We start from the raw sequence: 20,342 nt of genomic DNA, 5'->3' as shown, positions 1-20,342 counted from the left end.
GCAGGCTTCAGTTAGCTGGATATCTGCAGGCTTCATTTCTCAGCTGGATATCTGCAGGCTTCAGTTCTCAGCTGAATATCTGCAGTCTTCAGTTCTCAGCTGGATATCTGCAGGCTTCAGTTCTCAACTGGATATCTGCAGGCTTCATTTCTCAGCTGGATATCTGCAGGCTTCATTTCTCAGCTGGATATCTGCAGGCTTCAGTTGTCAGGTAGATATCTGCAGGCTTCATTTCTCAGCTGGATATCTGAAGGGTTCAGTTAGCTGGATATCTGCAGGCTTCAGTTCTCAGCTGGATATCTGCAGGCTTGATTTCTCAGCTGGATATCTGCAGGCTTCAGTTCTCAGCTGGATATCTGCAGGCTTCAGTTAGCTGGATATCTGCAGGCTTCAGTTCTCAGCTGGATATCTGCAGGCTTCAGTTCTCAGCTGGATATCTGCAGTCTTCAGTTCTCAGCTGGATATCTGCAGGCTTCAGTTCTCAACTGGATATCTGCAGGCTTCATTTCTCAGCTGGATATCTGCAGGCTTCATTTCTCAGCTGGATATCTGCAGGCTTCAGTTGTCAGCTAGATATCTGCAGGCTTCATTTCTCAGCTGGATATCTGCAGGCTTCATTTCACAGCTGGATATCTGCAGGCTTCATTTCTCAGCTGGTTATCTGCAGGCTTCAGTTAGCTGGAGATCTGCAGGCTTCATTTCTCAGCTGGATATCTGCAGGCTTCAGTTAGCTGGATATCTGCAGGCATCAGTTCTCAGCTGGATATCAGCAGGCCTCAGTTAGCTGGGTATCTGCAGGCTCCATTTCTCAGCTGGATATCTGCAGGCTTCATGTCTCAGCTGGATATCTGCAGGCTTAATTTCTCAGCTGGACATCTGCAGGGTGCATTTCTCAGCTGGATATCTGCTGGCCTCAGTTAGCTGGATATCTGCAGGCGTCAGTTCTCAGCTGCATATCTGCAGGCTTCAGGTAGCAGGATTTCTGCAGGCTTCATTTCTCAGCTGGATATCTGCAGGCTTCAGTTAGCTGGATATCTGCAGGCTTCATTTCTCAGCTGGATATCTGCAGGCTTCAGTTGTCAGCTAGATATCTGCAGGCTTCATTTCTCAGCTGGATATCTGAAGGGTTCAGTTAGCTGGATATCTGCAGGCTTCATTTCTCAGCTGGATATCTGCAGGCTTCATTTCTCAGCTGGATATCTGCAGGCTTCAGTTAGCTGGAGATCTGCAGGCTTCATTTCTCACCTGGATATCTGCAGGCTTCAGATAGCTGGATATCTGCAGGCATCAGTTCTCAGCTGGATACCAGCAGGCCTCAGTTAGCTGGGTATCTGCAGGCTCCATTTCTCAGCTGGATATCTGCAGGCTTCATGTCTCAGCTGGATATCTGCAGGCTTCAGTTAGCTGGATATCTGCAGGCTTCATTTCTCAGCTGGATATCTGCAGGCTTCTGTCCTCATCTGGATATCTGCAGGCTTCATTTCTCAGCTGGATAACTGCAGGCTTCAGTTGTCAGCTGGATATCTGCAGGCTTGATTTCTCAGCTGGATATCTGCAGGCTTCAGTTCTCAGCTGGATATCTGCAGGCTTCAGTTAGCTGGATATCTGCAGGCTTCATTTCTCAGCTGGATATCTGCAGGCTTCAGTTCTCAGCTGAATATCTGCAGTCTTCAGTTCTCAGCTGGATATCTGCAGGCTTCAGTTCTCAACTGGATATCTGCAGGCTTCATTTCTCAGCTGGATATCTGCAGGCTTCATTTCTCAGCTGGATATCTGCAGGCTTCAGTTGTCAGCTAGATATCTGCAGGCTTCATTTCTCAGCTGGATATCTGAAGGGTTCAGTTAGCTGGATATCTGCAGGCTTCATTTCTCAGCTGGATATCTGCAGGCTTGATTTCTCAGCTGGATATCTGCAGGCTTCAGTTCTCAGCTGGATATCTGCAGGCTTCAGTTAGCTGGATATCTGCAGGCTTCAGTTCTCAGCTGGATATCTGCAGGCTTCAGTTCTCAGCTGGATATCTGCAGTCTTCAGTTCTCAGCTGGACATCTGCAGGGTGCATTTCTCAGCTGGATATCTGCTGGCTTCAGTTAGCTGGATATCTGCAGGCGTCAGTTCTCAGCTGGATATCTGCAGGCTTCAGTTAGCAGGATATCTGCAGGCTTCATTTCTCAGCTGGATATCTGCAGGCTTAATTTCTCAGCTGGATATCTGCAGGCCATTTCTCAGCTGGATATCTGCAGGCTTCAGTTCTCAGCTAGATACCTGCAGGCTTCACTTCTCAGCTGGATATCTGAAGGCTTCAGTTAGCTGGAGATCTGCAGGCTTCATTTCTCACCTGGATATCTGCAGGCTTCAGTTAGCTGGATATCTGCAGGCATCAGTTCTCAGCTGGATATCAGCAGGCCTCAGTTAGCTGGGTATCTGCAGGCTCCATTTCTCAGCTGGATATCTGCAGGCTTCATGTCTCAGCTGGATATCTGCAGGCTTCAGTTAGCTGGATATCTGCAGGCTTCATTTCTCAGCTGGATATCTGCAGGCTTCTGTCCTCATCTGGATATCTGCAGGCTTCATTTCTCAGCTGGATAACTGCAGGCTTCAGTTGTCAGCTGGATATCTGCAGGCTTGATTTCTCAGCTGGATATCTGCAGGCTTCAGTTCTCAGCTGGATATCTGCAGGCTTCAGTTAGCTGGATATCTGCAGGCTTCATTTCTCAGCTGGATATCTGCAGGCTTCAGTTCTCAGCTGAATATCTGCAGTCTTCAGTTCTCAGCTGGATATCTGCAGGCTTCAGTTCTCAACTGGATATCTGCAGGCTTCATTTCTCAGCTGGATATCTGCAGGCTTCATTTCTCAGCTGGATATCTGCAGGCTTCAGTTGTCAGCTAGATATCTGCAGGCTTCATTTCTCAGCTGGATATCTGAAGGGTTCAGTTAGCTGGATATCTGCAGGCTTCATTTCTCAGCTGGATATCTGCAGGCTTGATTTCTCAGCTGGATATCTGCAGGCTTCAGTTCTCAGCTGGATATCTGCAGGCTTCAGTTAGCTGGATATCTGCAGGCTTCAGTTCTCAGCTGGATATCTGCAGGCTTCAGTTCTCAGCTGGATATCTGCAGTCTTCAGTTCTCAGCTGGACATCTGCAGGGTGCATTTCTCAGCTGGATATCTGCTGGCTTCAGTTAGCTGGATATCTGCAGGCGTCAGGTCTCAGCTGGATATCTGCAGGCTTCAGTTAGCAGGATATCTGCAGGCTTCATTTCTCAGCTGGATATCTGCAGGCTTAATTTCTCAGCTGGATATCTGCAGGCCATTTCTCAGCTGGATATCTGCAGGCTTCAGTTCTCAGCTAGATACCTGCAGGCTTCATTTCTCAGCTGGATATCTGAAGGCTTCAGTTAGCTGGAGATCTGCAGGCTTCATTTCTCACCTGGATATCTGCAGGCTTCAGTTAGCTGGATATCTGCAGGCATCAGTTCTCAGCTGGATATCAGCAGGCCTCAGTTAGCTGGGTATCTGCAGGCTCCATTTCTCAGCTGGATATCTGCAGGCTTCATGTCTCAGCTGGATATCTGCAGGCTTCAGTTAGCTGGATATCTGCCGGCTTCATTTCTCAGCTGGATATCTGCAGGTTTCAGTTCTCATCTGGATATCTGCAGGCTTCATTTCTCAGCTGGATATCTGCAGGCTTCAGTTCTCAGCTGGATATCTGCAGTCTTCAGTTCTCAGCTGGATATCTGCAGGCTTCAGTTCTCAACTGGATATCTGCAGGCTTCATTTCTCAGCTGGATATCTGCAGGCTTCATTTCTCAGCTGGATATCTGCAGGCTTCAGTTGTCAGCTAGATATCTGCAGGCTTCATTTCTCAGCTGGATATCTGAAGGGTTCAGTTAGCTGGATATCTGCAGGCTTCATTTCTCAGCTGTATATCTGCAGGCTTGATTTCTCAGCTGGATATCTGCAGGCTTCAGTTCTCAGCTGGATATCTGCAGGCTTCAGTTAGCTGGATATCTGCAGGCTTCAGTTCTCAGCTGGATATCTGCAGTCTTCAGTTCTCAGCTGGATATCTGCAGGCTTCAGTTCTCAACTGGATATCTGCAGTCTTCATTTCTCAGCTGGATATCTGCAGGCTTCATTTCTCAGCTGGATATCTGAAGGGTTCAGTTAGCTGGATATCTGCCGGCTTCATTTCTCAGCTGGATATCTGCAGGCTTCAGTTCTCATCTGGATATCTGCAGGCTTCATTTCTCAGCTGGATATCTGCAGGCCTCATTTCTCAGCTGGATATCTGCAGGCTTCATTTCTCAGCTGGATATCTGCAGGCTTCATTTCTCATCTGGATATCTGTAGGCTTCATTTCTCAGCTGGATATCTGCAGGCTTCAGTTCTCAGCTGGATATCTGCAGGCTTCCTCAGCTGGGTATCTGCAGGCTTCAGTTAGCTGGATATCTGCAGGCTTCATTTCTCAGCTAGATATCTGCAGGCATCAGTTCTCAGCTGGATATCTGCTGGCTTCAGTTCTCAGCTGGATATCTGCAGGCTTCAGTTCTCAACTGGATATCTGCAAGCTTCATTTCTCAGCTGGATACCTGCAGGCTTCATTTCTCAGCTGGATAACTGCAGGCTTCATTTCTCAGCTGGTTATCTGCATGCTTCATTTCTCAGCTGGATATCTGCAGGATTCATTTCTCAGCTGGATATCTGCAGGCTTCATGTCTCAGCTGGATATCTGCAGGCTTCAGTTAGCTGGATATCTGCAGGCTTCATTTCTCAGCTGGATATCTGCAGGCTACTGTCCTCATCTGGATATCTGCAGGCTTCATTTCTCAGCTGGATAACTGCAGGCTTCAGTTGTCAGCTGGATATCTGCAGGCTTGATTTCTCAGCTGGATATCTGCAGGCTTCAGTTCTCAGCTGGATAACTGCAGGCTTCTGTTAGCTGGATATCTGCAGGCTTCATTTCTCAGCTGGATATCTGCAGGCTTCAGTTCTCAGCTGAATATCTGCAGTCTTCAGTTCTCAGCTGGATATCTGCAGGCTTCAGTTCTCAGCTGGATATCTGCAGTCTTCAGTTCTCAGCTGGATATCTGCAGGCTTCAGTTCTCAACTGGATATCTGCAGGCTTCATTTCTCAGCTGGATATCTGCAGGCTTCATTTCTCAGCTGGATATCTGCAGGCTTCAGTTGTCAGCTAGATATCTGCAGGCTTCATTTCTCAGCTGGATATCTGAAGGGTTCAGTTAGCTGGATATCTGCAGGCTTCATTTCTCAGCTGGATATCTGCAGGCTTCATTTCTCAGCTGGTTATCTGCAGGCTTCAGTTAGCTGGAGATCTGCAGGCTTCATTTCTCAGCTGGATATCTGCAGGCTTCAGTTAGCTGGATATCTGCAGGCATCAGTTCTCAGCTGGATATCAGCAGGCCTCAGTTAGCTGGGTATCTGCAGGCTCCATTTCTCAGCTGGATATCTGCAGGCTTCATGTCTCAGCTGGATATCTGCAGGCTTAATTTCTCAGCTGGATATCTGAAGGGTTCAGTTAGCTGGATATCTGCAGGCTTCATTTCTCAGCTGGATAACTGCAGGCTTCAGTTGTCAGCTGGAAATCTGCAGGCTTGATTTCTCAGCTGGATATCTGCAGGCTTCAGTTAGCTGGAGATCTGCAGGCTTCATTTCTCACCTGGATATCTGCAGGCTTCAGATAGCTGGATATCTGCAGGCACCAGTTCTCAGCTGGATACCAGCAGGCCTCAGTTAGCTGGGTATCTGCAGGCTCCATTTCTCAGCTGGATATCTGCAGGCTTCATGTCTCAGCTGGATATCTGCAGGCTTCAGTTAGCTGGATATCTGCAGGCTTCATTTCTCAGCTGGATATCTGCAGGCTACTGTCCTCATCTGGATATCTGCAGGCTTCATTTCTCAGCTGGATAACTGCAGGCTTCAGTTGTCAGCTGGATATCTGCAGGCTTGATTTCTCAGCTGGATATCTGCAGGCTTCAGTTCTCAGCTGGATAACTGCAGGCTTCTGTTAGCTGGATATCTGCAGGCTTCATTTCTCAGCTGGATATCTGCAGGCTTCAGTTCTCAGCTGAATATCTGCAGTCTTCAGTTCTCAGCTGGATATCTGCAGGCTTCAGTTCTCAGCTGGATATCTGCAGTCTTCAGTTCTCAGCTGGATATCTGCAGGCTTCAGTGCTCAACTGGATATCTGCAGGCTTCATTTCTCAGCTGGATATCTGCAGGCTTCATTTCTCAGCTGGATATCTGCAGGCTTCAGTTGTCAGCTAGATATCTGCAGGCTTCATTTCTCAGCTGGATATCTGAAGGGTTCAGTTAGCTGGATATCTGCAGGCTTCATTTCTCAGCTGGATATCTGCAGGCTTCATTTCTCAGCTGGTTATCTGCAGGCTTCAGTTAGCTGGAGATCTGCAGGCTTCATTTCTCAGCTGGATATCTGCAGGCTTCAGTTAGCTGGATATCTGCAGGCATCAGTTCTCAGCTGGATATCAGCAGGCCTCAGTTAGCTGGGTATCTGCAGGCTCCATTTCTCAGCTGGATATCTGCAGGCTTCATGTCTCAGCTGGATATCTGCAGGCTTAATTTCTCAGCTGGATATCTGAAGGGTTCAGTTAGCTGGATATCTGCAGGCTTCATTTCTCAGCTGGATATCTGCAGGCTTCATTTCTCAGCTGGATATCTGCAGGCTTCAGTTAGCTGGATATCTGCAGGCTTCATGTCTCAGCTGGATATCTGCAGGCTTCAGTTAGCTGGATATCTGCAGGCTTCATTTCTCAGCTGGATATCTGCAGGCTTCTGTCCTCATCTGGATATCTGCAGGCTTCATTTCTCAGCTGGATAACTGCAGGCTTCAGTTGTCAGCTGGAAATCTGCAGGCTTGATTTCTCAGCTGGATATCTGCAGGCTTCAGTTCTCAGCTGGATAACTGCAGGCTTCAGTTAGCTGGATATCTGCAGGCTTCATTTCTCAGCTGGATATCTGCAGGCTTCAGTTCTCAGCTGAATATCTGCAGTCTTCAGTTCTCAGCTGGATATCTGCAGGCTTCAGTTCTCAACTGGATATCTGCAGGCTTCATTTCTCAGCTGGATATCTGCAGGCTTCATTTCTCAGCTGGATATCTGCAGGCTTCAGTTGTCAGGTAGATATCTGCAGGCTTCATTTCTCAGCTGGATATCTGAAGGGTTCAGTTAGCTGGATATCTGCAGGCTTCAGTTCTCAGCTGGATATCTGCAGGCTTGATTTCTCAGCTGGATATCTGCAGGCTTCAGTTCTCAGCTGGATATCTGCAGGCTTCAGTTAGCTGGATATCTGCAGGCTTCAGTTCTCAGCTGGATATCTGCAGGCTTCAGTTCTCAGCTGGATATCTGCAGTCTTCAGTTCTCAGCTGGATATCTGCAGGCTTCAGTTCTCAACTGGATATCTGCAGGCTTCATTTCTCAGCTGGATATCTGCAGGCTTCATTTCTCAGCTGGATATCTGCAGGCTTCAGTTGTCAGCTAGATATCTGCAGGCTTCATTTCTCAGCTGGATATCTGCAGGCTTCATTTCACAGCTGGATATCTGCAGGCTTCATTTCTCAGCTGGTTATCTGCAGGCTTCAGTTAGCTGGAGATCTGCAGGCTTCATTTCTCAGCTGGATATCTGCAGGCTTCAGTTAGCTGGATATCTGCAGGCATCAGTTCTCAGCTGGATATCAGCAGGCCTCAGTTAGCTGGGTATCTGCAGGCTCCATTTCTCAGCTGGATATCTGCAGGCTTCATGTCTCAGCTGGATATCTGCAGGCTTAATTTCTCAGCTGGACATCTGCAGGGTGCATTTCTCAGCTGGATATCTGCTGGCCTCAGTTAGCTGGATATCTGCAGGCGTCAGTTCTCAGCTGCATATCTGCAGGCTTCAGGTAGCAGGATTTCTGCAGGCTTCATTTCTCAGCTGGATATCTGCAGGCTTCAGTTAGCTGGATATCTGCAGGCTTCATTTCTCAGCTGGATATCTGCAGGCTTCAGTTGTCAGCTAGATATCTGCAGGCTTCATTTCTCAGCTGGATATCTGAAGGGTTCAGTTAGCTGGATATCTGCAGGCTTCATTTCTCAGCTGGATATCTGCAGGCTTCATTTCTCAGCTGGATATCTGCAGGCTTCAGTTAGCTGGAGATCTGCAGGCTTCATTTCTCACCTGGATATCTGCAGGCTTCAGATAGCTGGATATCTGCAGGCATCAGTTCTCAGCTGGATACCAGCAGGCCTCAGTTAGCTGGGTATCTGCAGGCTCCATTTCTCAGCTGGATATCTGCAGGCTTCATGTCTCAGCTGGATATCTGCAGGCTTCAGTTAGCTGGATATCTGCAGGCTTCATTTCTCAGCTGGATATCTGCAGGCTTCTGTCCTCATCTGGATATCTGCAGGCTTCATTTCTCAGCTGGATAACTGCAGGCTTCAGTTGTCAGCTGGATATCTGCAGGCTTGATTTCTCAGCTGGATATCTGCAGGCTTCAGTTCTCAGCTGGATATCTGCAGGCTTCAGTTAGCTGGATATCTGCAGGCTTCATTTCTCAGCTGGATATCTGCAGGCTTCAGTTCTCAGCTGAATATCTGCAGTCTTCAGTTCTCAGCTGGATATCTGCAGGCTTCAGTTCTCAACTGGATATCTGCAGGCTTCATTTCTCAGCTGGATATCTGCAGGCTTCATTTCTCAGCTGGATATCTGCAGGCTTCAGTTGTCAGCTAGATATCTGCAGGCTTCATTTCTCAGCTGGATATCTGAAGGGTTCAGTTAGCTGGATATCTGCAGGCTTCATTTCTCAGCTGGATATCTGCAGGCTTGATTTCTCAGCTGGATATCTGCAGGCTTCAGTTCTCAGCTGGATATCTGCAGGCTTCAGTTAGCTGGATATCTGCAGGCTTCAGTTCTCAGCTGGATATCTGCAGGCTTCAGTTCTCAGCTGGATATCTGCAGTCTTCAGTTCTCAGCTGGACATCTGCAGGGTGCATTTCTCAGCTGGATATCTGCTGGCTTCAGTTAGCTGGATATCTGCAGGCGTCAGTTCTCAGCTGGATATCTGCAGGCTTCAGTTAGCAGGATATCTGCAGGCTTCATTTCTCAGCTGGATATCTGCAGGCTTAATTTCTCAGCTGGATATCTGCAGGCCATTTCTCAGCTGGATATCTGCAGGCTTCAGTTCTCAGCTAGATACCTGCAGGCTTCACTTCTCAGCTGGATATCTGAAGGCTTCAGTTAGCTGGAGATCTGCAGGCTTCATTTCTCACCTGGATATCTGCAGGCTTCAGTTAGCTGGATATCTGCAGGCATCAGTTCTCAGCTGGATATCAGCAGGCCTCAGTTAGCTGGGTATCTGCAGGCTCCATTTCTCAGCTGGATATCTGCAGGCTTCATGTCTCAGCTGGATATCTGCAGGCTTCAGTTAGCTGGATATCTGCAGGCTTCATTTCTCAGCTGGATATCTGCAGGCTTCTGTCCTCATCTGGATATCTGCAGGCTTCATTTCTCAGCTGGATAACTGCAGGCTTCAGTTGTCAGCTGGATATCTGCAGGCTTGATTTCTCAGCTGGATATCTGCAGGCTTCAGTTCTCAGCTGGATATCTGCAGGCTTCAGTTAGCTGGATATCTGCAGGCTTCATTTCTCAGCTGGATATCTGCAGGCTTCAGTTCTCAGCTGAATATCTGCAGTCTTCAGTTCTCAGCTGGATATCTGCAGGCTTCAGTTCTCAACTGGATATCTGCAGGCTTCATTTCTCAGCTGGATATCTGCAGGCTTCATTTCTCAGCTGGATATCTGCAGGCTTCAGTTGTCAGCTAGATATCTGCAGGCTTCATTTCTCAGCTGGATATCTGAAGGGTTCAGTTAGCTGGATATCTGCAGGCTTCATTTCTCAGCTGGATATCTGCAGGCTTGATTTCTCAGCTGGATATCTGCAGGCTTCAGTTCTCAGCTGGATATCTGCAGGCTTCAGTTAGCTGGATATCTGCAGGCTTCAGTTCTCAGCTGGATATCTGCAGGCTTCAGTTCTCAGCTGGATATCTGCAGTCTTCAGTTCTCAGCTGGACATCTGCAGGGTGCATTTCTCAGCTGGATATCTGCTGGCTTCAGTTAGCTGGATATCTGCAGGCGTCAGTTCTCAGCTGGATATCTGCAGGCTTCAGTTAGCAGGATATCTGCAGGCTTCATTTCTCAGCTGGATATCTGCAGGCTTAATTTCTCAGCTGGATATCTGCAGGCCATTTCTCAGCTGGATATCTGCAGGCTTCAGTTCTCAGCTAGATACCTGCAGGCTTCATTTCTCAGCTGGATATCTGAAGGCTTCAGTTAGCTGGAGATCTGCAGGCTTCATTTCTCACCTGGATATCTGCAGGCTTCAGTTAGCTGGATATCTGCAGGCATCAGTTCTCAGCTGGATATCAGCAGGCCTCAGTTAGCTGGGTATCTGCAGGCTCCATTTCTCAGCTGGATATCTGCAGGCTTCATGTCTCAGCTGGATATCTGCAGGCTTCAGTTAGCTGGATATCTGCCGGCTTCATTTCTCAGCTGGATATCTGCAGGCTTCAGTTCTCATCTGGATATCTGCAGGCTTCATTTCTCAGCTGGATATCTGCAGGCTTCAGTTCTCAGCTGGATATCTGCAGTCTTCAGTTCTCAGCTGGATATCTGCAGGCTTCAGTTCTCAACTGGATATCTGCAGGCTTCATTTCTCAGCTGGATATCTGCAGGCTTCATTTCTCAGCTGGATATCTGCAGGCTTCAGTTGTCAGCTAGATATCTGCAGGCTTCATTTCTCAGCTGGATATCTGAAGGGTTCAGTTAGCTGGATATCTGCAGGCTTCATTTCTCAGCTGGATACCTGCAGGCTTGATTTCTCAGCTGGATATCTGCAGGCTTCAGTTCTCAGCTGGATATCTGCAGGCTTCAGTTAGCTGGATATCTGCAGGCTTCAGTTCTCAGCTGGATATCTGCAGTCTTCAGTTCTCAGCTGGATATCTGCAGGCTTCAGTTCTCAACTGGATATCTGCAGTCTTCATTTCTCAGCTGGATATCTGCAGGCTTCATTTCTCAGCTGGATATCTGAAGGGTTCAGTTAGCTGGATATCTGCCGGCTTCATTTCTCAGCTGGATATCTGCAGGCTTCAGTTCTCATCTGGATATCTGCAGGCTTCATTTCTCAGCCGGATATCTGCAGGCCTCATTTCTCAGCTGGATATCTGCAGGCTTCATTTCTCAGCTGGATATCTGCAGGCTTCATTTCTCATCTGGAAATCTGTAGGCTTCATTTCTCAGCTGGATATCTGCAGGCTTCAGTTCTCAGCTGGATATCTGCAGGCTTCCTCAGCTGGGTATCTGCAGGCTTCAGTTAGCTGGATATCTGCAGGCTTCATTTCTCAGCTAGATATCTGCAGGCATCAGTTCTCAGCTGGATATCTGCTGGCTTCAGTTCTCAGCTGGATATCTGCAGGCTTCATTTCTCAGCTGGATACCTGCAGGCTTCATTTCTCAGCTGGATAACTGCAGGCTTCATTTCTCAGCTGGATAACTGCAGGCTTCATTTCTCAGCTGGTTATCTGCATGCTTCATTTCTCAGCTGGATATCTGCAGGCTTCATTTCTCAGCTGGATATCTGCAGGCTTCTGTCCTCATCTGGATATCTGCAGGCTTCATTTCTCAGCTGGATAACTGCAGGCTTCAGTTGTCAGCTGGATATCTGCAGGCTTGATTTCTCAGCTGGATATCTGCAGGCTTCAGTTCTCAGCTGGATATCTGCAGGCTTCAGTTAGCTGGATATCTGCAGGCTTCATTTCTCAGCTGGATATCTGCAGGCTTCAGTTCTCAGCTGAATATCTGCAGTCTTCAGTTCTCAGCTGGATATCTGCAGGCTTCAGTTCTCAACTGGATATCGGCAGGCTTCATTTCTCAGCTGGATATCTGCAGGCTTCATTTCTCAGCTGGATATCTGCAGGCTTCAGTTGTCAGCTAGATATCTGCAGGCTTCATTTCTCAGCTGGATATCTGAAGGGTTCAGTTAGCTGGATATCTGCAGGCTTCATTTCTCAGCTGGATATCTGCAGGCTTGATTTCTCAGCTGGATATCTGCAGGCTTCAGTTCTCAGCTGGATATCTGCAGGCTTCAGTTAGCTGGATATCTGCAGGCTTCAGTTAGCTGGATATCTGCAGGCTTCAGTTCTCAGCTGGATATCTGCAGGCTTCAGTTCTCAGCTGGATATCTGCAGTCTTCAGTTCTCAGCTGGACATCTGCAGGGTGCATTTCTCAGCTGGATATCTGCTGGCTTCAGTTAGCTGGATATCTGCAGGCGTCAGTTCTCAGCTGGATATCTGCAGGCTTCAGTTAGCAGGATATCTGCAGGCTTCATTTCTCAGCTGGATATCTGCAGGCTTAATTTCTCAGCTGGATATCTGCAGGCCATTTCTCAGCTGGATATCTGCAGGCTTCAGTTCTCAGCTAGATACCTGCAGGCTTCACTTCTCAGCTGGATATCTGAAGGCTTCAGTTAGCTGGAGATCTGCAGGCTTCATTTCTCACCTGGATATCTGCAGGCTTCAGTTAGCTGGATATCTGCAGGCATCAGTTCTCAGCTGGATATCAGCAGGCCTCAGTTAGCTGGGTATCTGCAGGCTCCATTTCTCAGCTGGATATCTGCAGGCTTCATGTCTCAGCTGGATATCTGCAGGCTTCAGTTAGCTGGATATCTGCAGGCTTCATTTCTCAGCTGGATATCTGCAGGCTTCTGTCCTCATCTGGATATCTGCAGGCTTCATTTCTCAGCTGGATAACTGCAGGCTTCAGTTGTCAGCTGGATATCTGCAGGCTTGATTTCTCAGCTGGATATCTGCAGGCTTCAGTTCTCAGCTGGATATCTGCAGGCTTCAGTTAGCTGGATATCTGCAGGCTTCATTTCTCAGCTGGATATCTGCAGGCTTCAGTTCTCAGCTGAATATCTGCAGTCTTCAGTTCTCAGCTGGATATCTGCAGGCTTCAGTTCTCAACTGGATATCTGCAGGCTTCATTTCTCAGCTGGATATCTGCAGGCTTCATTTCTCAGCTGGATATCTGCAGGCTTCAGTTGTCAGCTAGATATCTGCAGGCTTCATTTCTCAGCTGGATATCTGAAGGGTTCAGTTAGCTGGATATCTGCAGGCTTCATTTCTCAGCTGGATATCTGCAGGCTTGATTTCTCAGCTGGATATCTGCAGGCTTCAGTTCTCAGCTGGATATCTGCAGGCTTCAGTTAGCTGGATATCTGCAGGCTTCAGTTCTCAGCTGGATATCTGCAGGCTTCAGTTCTCAGCTGGATATCTGCAGTCTTCAGTTCTCAGCTGGACATCTGCAGGGTGCATTTCTCAGCTGGATATCTGCTGGCTTCAGTTAGCTGGATATCTGCAGGCGTCAGTTCTCAGCTGGATATCTGCAGGCTTCAGTTAGCAGGATATCTGCAGGCTTCATTTCTCAGCTGGATATCTGCAGGCTTAATTTCTCAGCTGGATATCTGCAGGCCATTTCTCAGCTGGATATCTGCAGGCTTCAGTTCTCAGCTAGATACCTGCAGGCTTCATTTCTCAGCTGGATATCTGAAGGCTTCAGTTAGCTGGAGATCTGCAGGCTTCATTTCTCACCTGGATATCTGCAGGCTTCAGTTAGCTGGATATCTGCAGGCATCAGTTCTCAGCTGGATATCAGCAGGCCTCAGTTAGCTGGGTATCTGCAGGCTCCATTTCTCAGCTGGATATCTGCAGGCTTCATGTCTCAGCTGGATATCTGCAGGCTTCAGTTAGCTGGATATCTGCCGGCTTCATTTCTCAGCTGGATATCTGCAGGCTTCAGTTCTCATCTGGATATCTGCAGGCTTCATTTCTCAGCTGGATATCTGCAGGCTTCAGTTCTCAGCTGGATATCTGCAGTCTTCAGTTCTCAGCTGGATATCTGCAGGCTTCAGTTCTCAACTGGATATCTGCAGGCTTCATTTCTCAGCTGGATATCTGCAGGCTTCATTTCTCAGCTGGATATCTGCAGGCTTCAGTTGTCAGCTAGATATCTGCAGGCTTCATTTCTCAGCTGGATATCTGAAGGGTTCAGTTAGCTGGATATCTGCAGGCTTCATTTCTCAGCTGGATACCTGCAGGCTTGATTTCTCAGCTGGATATCTGCAGGCTTCAGTTCTCAGCTGGATATCTGCAGGCTTCAGTTAGCTGGATATCTGCAGGCTTCAGTTCTCAGCTGGATATCTGCAGTCTTCAGTTCTCAGCTGGATATCTGCAGGCTTCAGTTCTCAACTGGATATCTGCAGTCTTCATTTCTCAGCTGGATATCTGCAGGCTTCATTTCTCAGCTGGATATCTGAAGGGTTCAGTTAGCTGGATATCTGCCGGCTTCATTTCTCAGCTGGATATCTGCAGGCTTCAGTTCTCATCTGGATATCTGCAGGCTTCATTTCTCAGCTGGATATCTGCAGGCCTCATTTCTCAGCTGGATATCTGCAGGCTTCATTTCTCAGCTGGATATCTGCAGGCTTCATTTCTCATCTGGATATCTGTAGGCTTCATTTCTCAGCTGGATATCTGCAGGCTTCAGTTCTCAGCTGGATATCTGCAGGCTTCCTCAGCTGGGTATCTGCAGGCTTCAGTTAGCTGGATATCTGCAGGCTTCATTTCTCAGCTAGATATCTGCAGGCATCAGTTCTCAGCTGGATATCTGCTGGCTTCAGTTCTCAGCTGGATATCTGCAGGCTTCATTTCTCAGCTGGATACCTGCAGGCTTCATTTCTCAGCTGGATAACTGCAGGCTTCATTTCTCAGCTGGATAACTGCAGGCTTCATTTCTCAGCTGGTTATCTGCATGCTTCATTTCTCAGCTGGATATCTGCAGGCTTCATTTCTCAGCTGGATATCTGCAGGCTTCAGTTCTCAGCTAGATATCTGCAGGCTTCATTTCCCAGCTGGATATCTGAAGGCTTCAGTTAGCTGGATATCTTCAGGTTTCATTTTTCTGCTGGATATCTGCAGGCTTCAGTTCTCAGCTGGATAGCTGCAGGCTTCAGTTAGCTGGATATCTGCAGGCTTCAGTTCTCAGCTGGATATCTGCAGGCTTCAGTTCTCAGCTGGATATCTGCAGGCTTCAGTTCTCAGCTGGATATCTGCAGTCTTCAGTTCTCAGCTGGATATCTGCAGGCTTCAGTTCTCAACTGGATATCTGCAGGCTTCATTTCTCAGCTGGATATCTGCAGGCTTCATTTCTCAGCTGGATATCTGCAGGCTTCAGTTGTCAGCTAGATATCTGCAGGCTTCATTTCTCAGCTGGATATCTGCAGGCTTCATTTCACAGCTGGATATCTGCAGGCTTCATTTCTCAGCTGGTTATCTGCAGGCTTCAGTTAGCTGGAGATCTGCAGGCTTCATTTCTCAGCTGGATATCTGCAGGCTTCAGTTAGCTGGATATCTGCAGGCATCAGTTCTCAGCTGGATATCAGCAGGCCTCAGTTAGCTGGGTATCTGCAGGCTCCATTTCTCAGCTGGATATCTGCAGGCTTCATGTCTCAGCTGGATATCTGCAGGCTTAATTTCTCAGCTGGACATCTGCAGGGTGCATTTCTCAGCTGGATATCTGCTGGCCTCAGTTAGCTGGATATCTGCAGGCGTCAGTTCTCAGCTGCATATCTGCAGGCTTCAGGTAGCAGGATTTCTGCAGGCTTCATTTCTCAGCTGGATATCTGCAGGCTTCAGTTAGCTGGATATCTGCAGGCTTCATTTCTCAGCTGGATATCTGCAGGCTTCAGTTGTCAGCTAGATATCTGCAGGCTTCATTTCTCAGCTGGATATCTGAAGGGTTCAGTTAGCTGGATATCTGCAGGCTTCATTTCTCAGCTGGATATCTGCAGGCTTCATTTCTCAGCTGGATATCTGCAGGCTTCAGTTAGCTGGAGATCTGCAGGCTTCATTTCTCACCTGGATATCTGCAGGCTTCAGATAGCTGGATATCTGCAGGCATCAGTTCTCAGCTGGATACCAGCAGGCCTCAGTTAGCTGGGTATCTGCAGGCTCCATTTCTCAGCTGGATATCTGCAGGCTTCATGTCTCAGCTGGATATCTGCAGGCTTCAGTTAGCTGGATATCTGCAGGCTTCATTTCTCAGCTGGATATCTGCAGGCTTCTGTCCTCATCTGGATATCTGCAGGCTTCATTTCTCAGCTGGATATCTGCAGGCTTCAGTTCTCAGCTGGATAACTGCAGGCTTCAGTTAGCTGGATATCGGCAGGCTTCATTTCTCAGCTGGATATCTGCAGGCTTCAGTTCTCAGCTGAATATCTGCAGTCTTCAGTTCTCAGCTGGATATCTGCAGGCTTCAGTTCTCAACTGGATATCTGCAGGCTTCATTTCTCAGCTGGATATCTGCAGGCTTCATTTCTCAGCTGGATATCTGCAGGCTTCAGTTCTCAGCTAGATATCTGCAGGCTTCATTTCTCAGCTGGATATCTGAAGGGTTCAGTTAGCTGGATATCTGCAGCCTTCAGATCTCAGCTGGATATCTGCAGGCTTCAGTTAGCTGGATATCTGCAGGCTTCAGTTCTCAGCTGGATATCTGCAGGCTTCAATTCTCAGCTGGATATCTGCAGGCTTCATTTCTCAGCTGGATATCTGAAGGGTTCAGTTAGCTGGATATCTGCCGGCTTCATTTCTCAGCTGGATATCTGCAGGCTTCAGTTCCCATCTGGATATCTGCAGGCTTCATTTCTCAGCTGGATATCTGCAGGCCTCATTTCTCAGCTGGATATCTGCAGGCTTCATTTCTCAGCTGGATATCTGCAGGCTTCATTTCTCATCTGGATATCTGTAGGCTTCATTTCTCAGCTGGATATCTGCAGGCTTCAGTTCTCAGCTGGATATCTGCAGGCTTCCTCAGCTGGGTATCTGCAGGCTTCAGTTAGCTGGATATCTGCAGGCTTCATTTCTCAGCTAGATATCTGCAGGCATCAGTTCTCAGCTGAATATCTGCTGGCTTCAGTTCTCAGCTGGATATCTGCAGGCTTCAGTTCTCAACTGGATATCTGCAGGCTTCATTTCTCAGCTGGATACCTGCAGGCTTCATTTCTCAGCTGGATAACTGCAGGCTTCATTTCTCAGCTGGATAACTGCAGGCTTCATTTCTCAGCTGGTTATCTGCATGCTTCATTTCTCAGCTGGATATCTGCAGGCTTCATTTCTCAGCTGGATATCTGCAGGCTTCAGTTCTCAGCTAGATATCTGCAGGCTTCATTTCCCAGCTGGATATCTGAAGGCTTCAGTTAGCTGGATATCTTCAGGTTTCATTTTTCTGCTGGATATCTGCAGGCTTCAGTTCTCAGCTGGATAGCTGCAGGCTTCAGTTAGCTGGATATCTGCAGGCTTCAGTTCTCAGCTGGATATCTGCAGGCTTCAGTTCTCAGCTGGATATCTGCAGTCTTCAGTTCTCATCTGGATATCTGCAGGCTTCATTTCTCAGCTGGATATCTGCAGGCCTCATTTCTCAGCTGGATATCTGCAGGCTTCATTTCTCAGCTGGATATCTGCAGGCTTCATTTCTCATCTGGATATCTGTAGGCTTCATTTCTCAGCTGGATATCTGCAGGCTTCAGTTCTCAGCTGGATATCTGCAGGCTTCCTCAGCTGGGTATCTGCAGGCTTCAGTTAGCTGGATACCTGCAGGCTTCATTTCTCAGCTAGATATCTGCAGGCATCAGTTCTCAGCTGGATATCTGCTGGCTTCAGTTCTCAGCTGGATATCTGCAGGCTTCAGTTCTCAACTGGATATCTGCAGGCTTCATTTCTCAGCTGGATACCTGCAGGCTTCATTTCTCAGCTGGATAACTGCAGGCTTCATTTCTCAGCTGGATATCTGCAGGCTTCATTTCTCAGCTGGATATCTGCAGGCTTCATTTCTCAGCTGGATATCTGCAGGCTTCAGTTCTCAGCTAGATATCTGCAGGCTTCATTTCTCAGCTGGATATCTGAAGGGTTCAGTTAGCTGGATATCTGCAGCCTTCAGATCTCAGCTGGATATCTGCAGGCTTCAGTTAGCTGGATATCTGCAGGCTTCAGTTCTCAGCTGGATATCTGCAGGCTTCAATTCTCAGCTGGATATCTGCAGGCTTCATTTCTCAGCTGGATATCTGAAGGGTTCAGTTAGCTGGATATCTGCCGGCTTCATTTCTCAGCTGGATATCTGCAGGCTTCAGTTCCCATCTGGATATCTGCAGGCTTCATTTCTCAGCTGGATATCTGCAGGCCTCATTTCTCAGCTGGATATCTGCAGGCTTCATTTCTCAGCTGGATATCTGCAGGCTTCATTTCTCATCTGGATATCTGTAGGCTTCATTTCTCAGCTGGATATCTGCAGGCTTCAGTTCTCAGCTGGATATCTGCAGGCTTCCTCAGCTGGGTATCTGCAGGCTTCAGTTAGCTGGATATCTGCAGGCTTCATTTCTCAGCTAGATATCTGCAGGCATCAGTTCTCAGCTGAATATCTGCTGGCTTCAGTTCTCAGCTGGATATCTGCAGGCTTCAGTTCTCAACTGGATATCTGCAGGCTTCATTTCTCAGCTGGATACCTGCAGGCTTCATTTCTCAGCTGGATAACTGCAGGCTTCATTTCTCAGCTGGATAACTGCAGGCTTCATTTCTCAGCTGGTTATCTGCATGCTTCATTTCTCAGCTGGATATCTGCAGGCTTCATTTCTCAGCTGGATATCTGCAGGCTTCAGTTCTCAGCTAGATATCTGCAGGCTTCATTTCCCAGCTGGATATCTGAAGGCTTCAGTTAGCTGGATATCTTCAGGTTTCATTTTTCTGCTGGATATCTGCAGGCTTCAGTTCTCAGCTGGATAGCTGCAGGCTTCAGTTAGCTGGATATCTGCAGGCTTCAGTTCTCAGCTGGATATCTGCAGGCTTCAGTTCTCAGCTGGATATCTGCAGTCTTCAGTTCTCATCTGGATATCTGCAGGCTTCATTTCTCAGCTGGATATCTGCAGGCCTCATTTCTCAGCTGGATATCTGCAGGCTTCATTTCTCAGCTGGATATCTGCAGGCTTCATTTCTCATCTGGATATCTGTAGGCTTCATTTCTCAGCTGGATATCTGCAGGCTTCAGTTCTCAGCTGGATATCTGCAGGCTTCCTCAGCTGGGTATCTGCAGGCTTCAGTTAGCTGGATACCTGCAGGCTTCATTTCTCAGCTAGATATCTGCAGGCATCAGTTCTCAGCTGGATATCTGCTGGCTTCAGTTCTCAGCTGGATATCTGCAGGCTTCAGTTCTCAACTGGATATCTGCAGGCTTCATTTCTCAGCTGGATACCTGCAGGCTTCATTTCTCAGCTGGATAACTGCAGGCTTCATTTCTCAGCTGGATAACTGCAGGCTTCATTTCTCAGCTGGTTATCTGCATGCTTCATTTCTCAGCTGGATATCTGCAGGCTTCATTTCTCAGCTGGATATCTGCAGGCTTCAGTTCTCAGCTAGATATCTGCAGGCTTCATTTCCCAGCTGGATATCTGAAGGCTTCAGTTAGCTGGATATCTTCAGGTTTCATTTTTCTGCTGGATATCTGCAGGCTTCAGTTCTCAGCTGGATAGCTGCAGGCTTCAGTTAGCTGGATATCTGCAGGCTTCAGTTCTCAGCTGGATATCTGCAGGCTTCAGTTCTCAGCTGGATATCTGCAGTCTTCAGTTCTCAGCTGGATATCTGCAGGCTTCAGTTCTCAACTGGATATCTGCAGGCTTCATTTCTCAGCTGGATATCTGCTGGCTTCATTTCTCAGCTGGATATCTGCAGGCTTCAGTTGTCAGCTAGATATCTGCAGGCTTCAGTTCTCAGCTGGATATCTGCAGTCTTCAGTTCTCAGCTGGATATCTGCAGGCTTCAGTTCTCAACTGGATATCTGCAGGCTTCATTTCTCAGCTGGATATCTGCAGGCTTGATTTCTCAGCTGGATATTTGCAGGCTTCAGTTCTCAGCTGGATATCTGCAGGCTTCAGTTAGCTGGATATCTGCAGGCTTCAGTTCTCAGCTGGATATCTGCAGGCTTCAGTTCTCATCTGGATATCTGCAGGCTTCATTTCTCAGCTGGATATCTGCAGGCCTCATTTCTCAGCTGGATATCTGCAGGCTTCATTTCTCAGCTGGATATCTGCAGGCTTCATTTCTCATCTGGATATCTGTAGGCTTCATTTCTCAGCTGGATATCTGCAGGCTTCAGTTCTCAGCTGGATATCTGCAGGCTTCCTCAGCTGGGTATCTGCAGGCTTCAGTTAGCTGGATATCTGCAGGCTTCATTTCTCAGCT

Source organism: Hypanus sabinus, chromosome 3 (genome assembly GCF_030144855.1).
Source record: "Hypanus sabinus isolate sHypSab1 chromosome 3, sHypSab1.hap1, whole genome shotgun sequence".
NCBI lineage: Eukaryota > Metazoa > Chordata > Chondrichthyes > Myliobatiformes > Dasyatidae > Hypanus > Hypanus sabinus.
Note: the sequence above shows the minus strand (reverse complement) of the source record.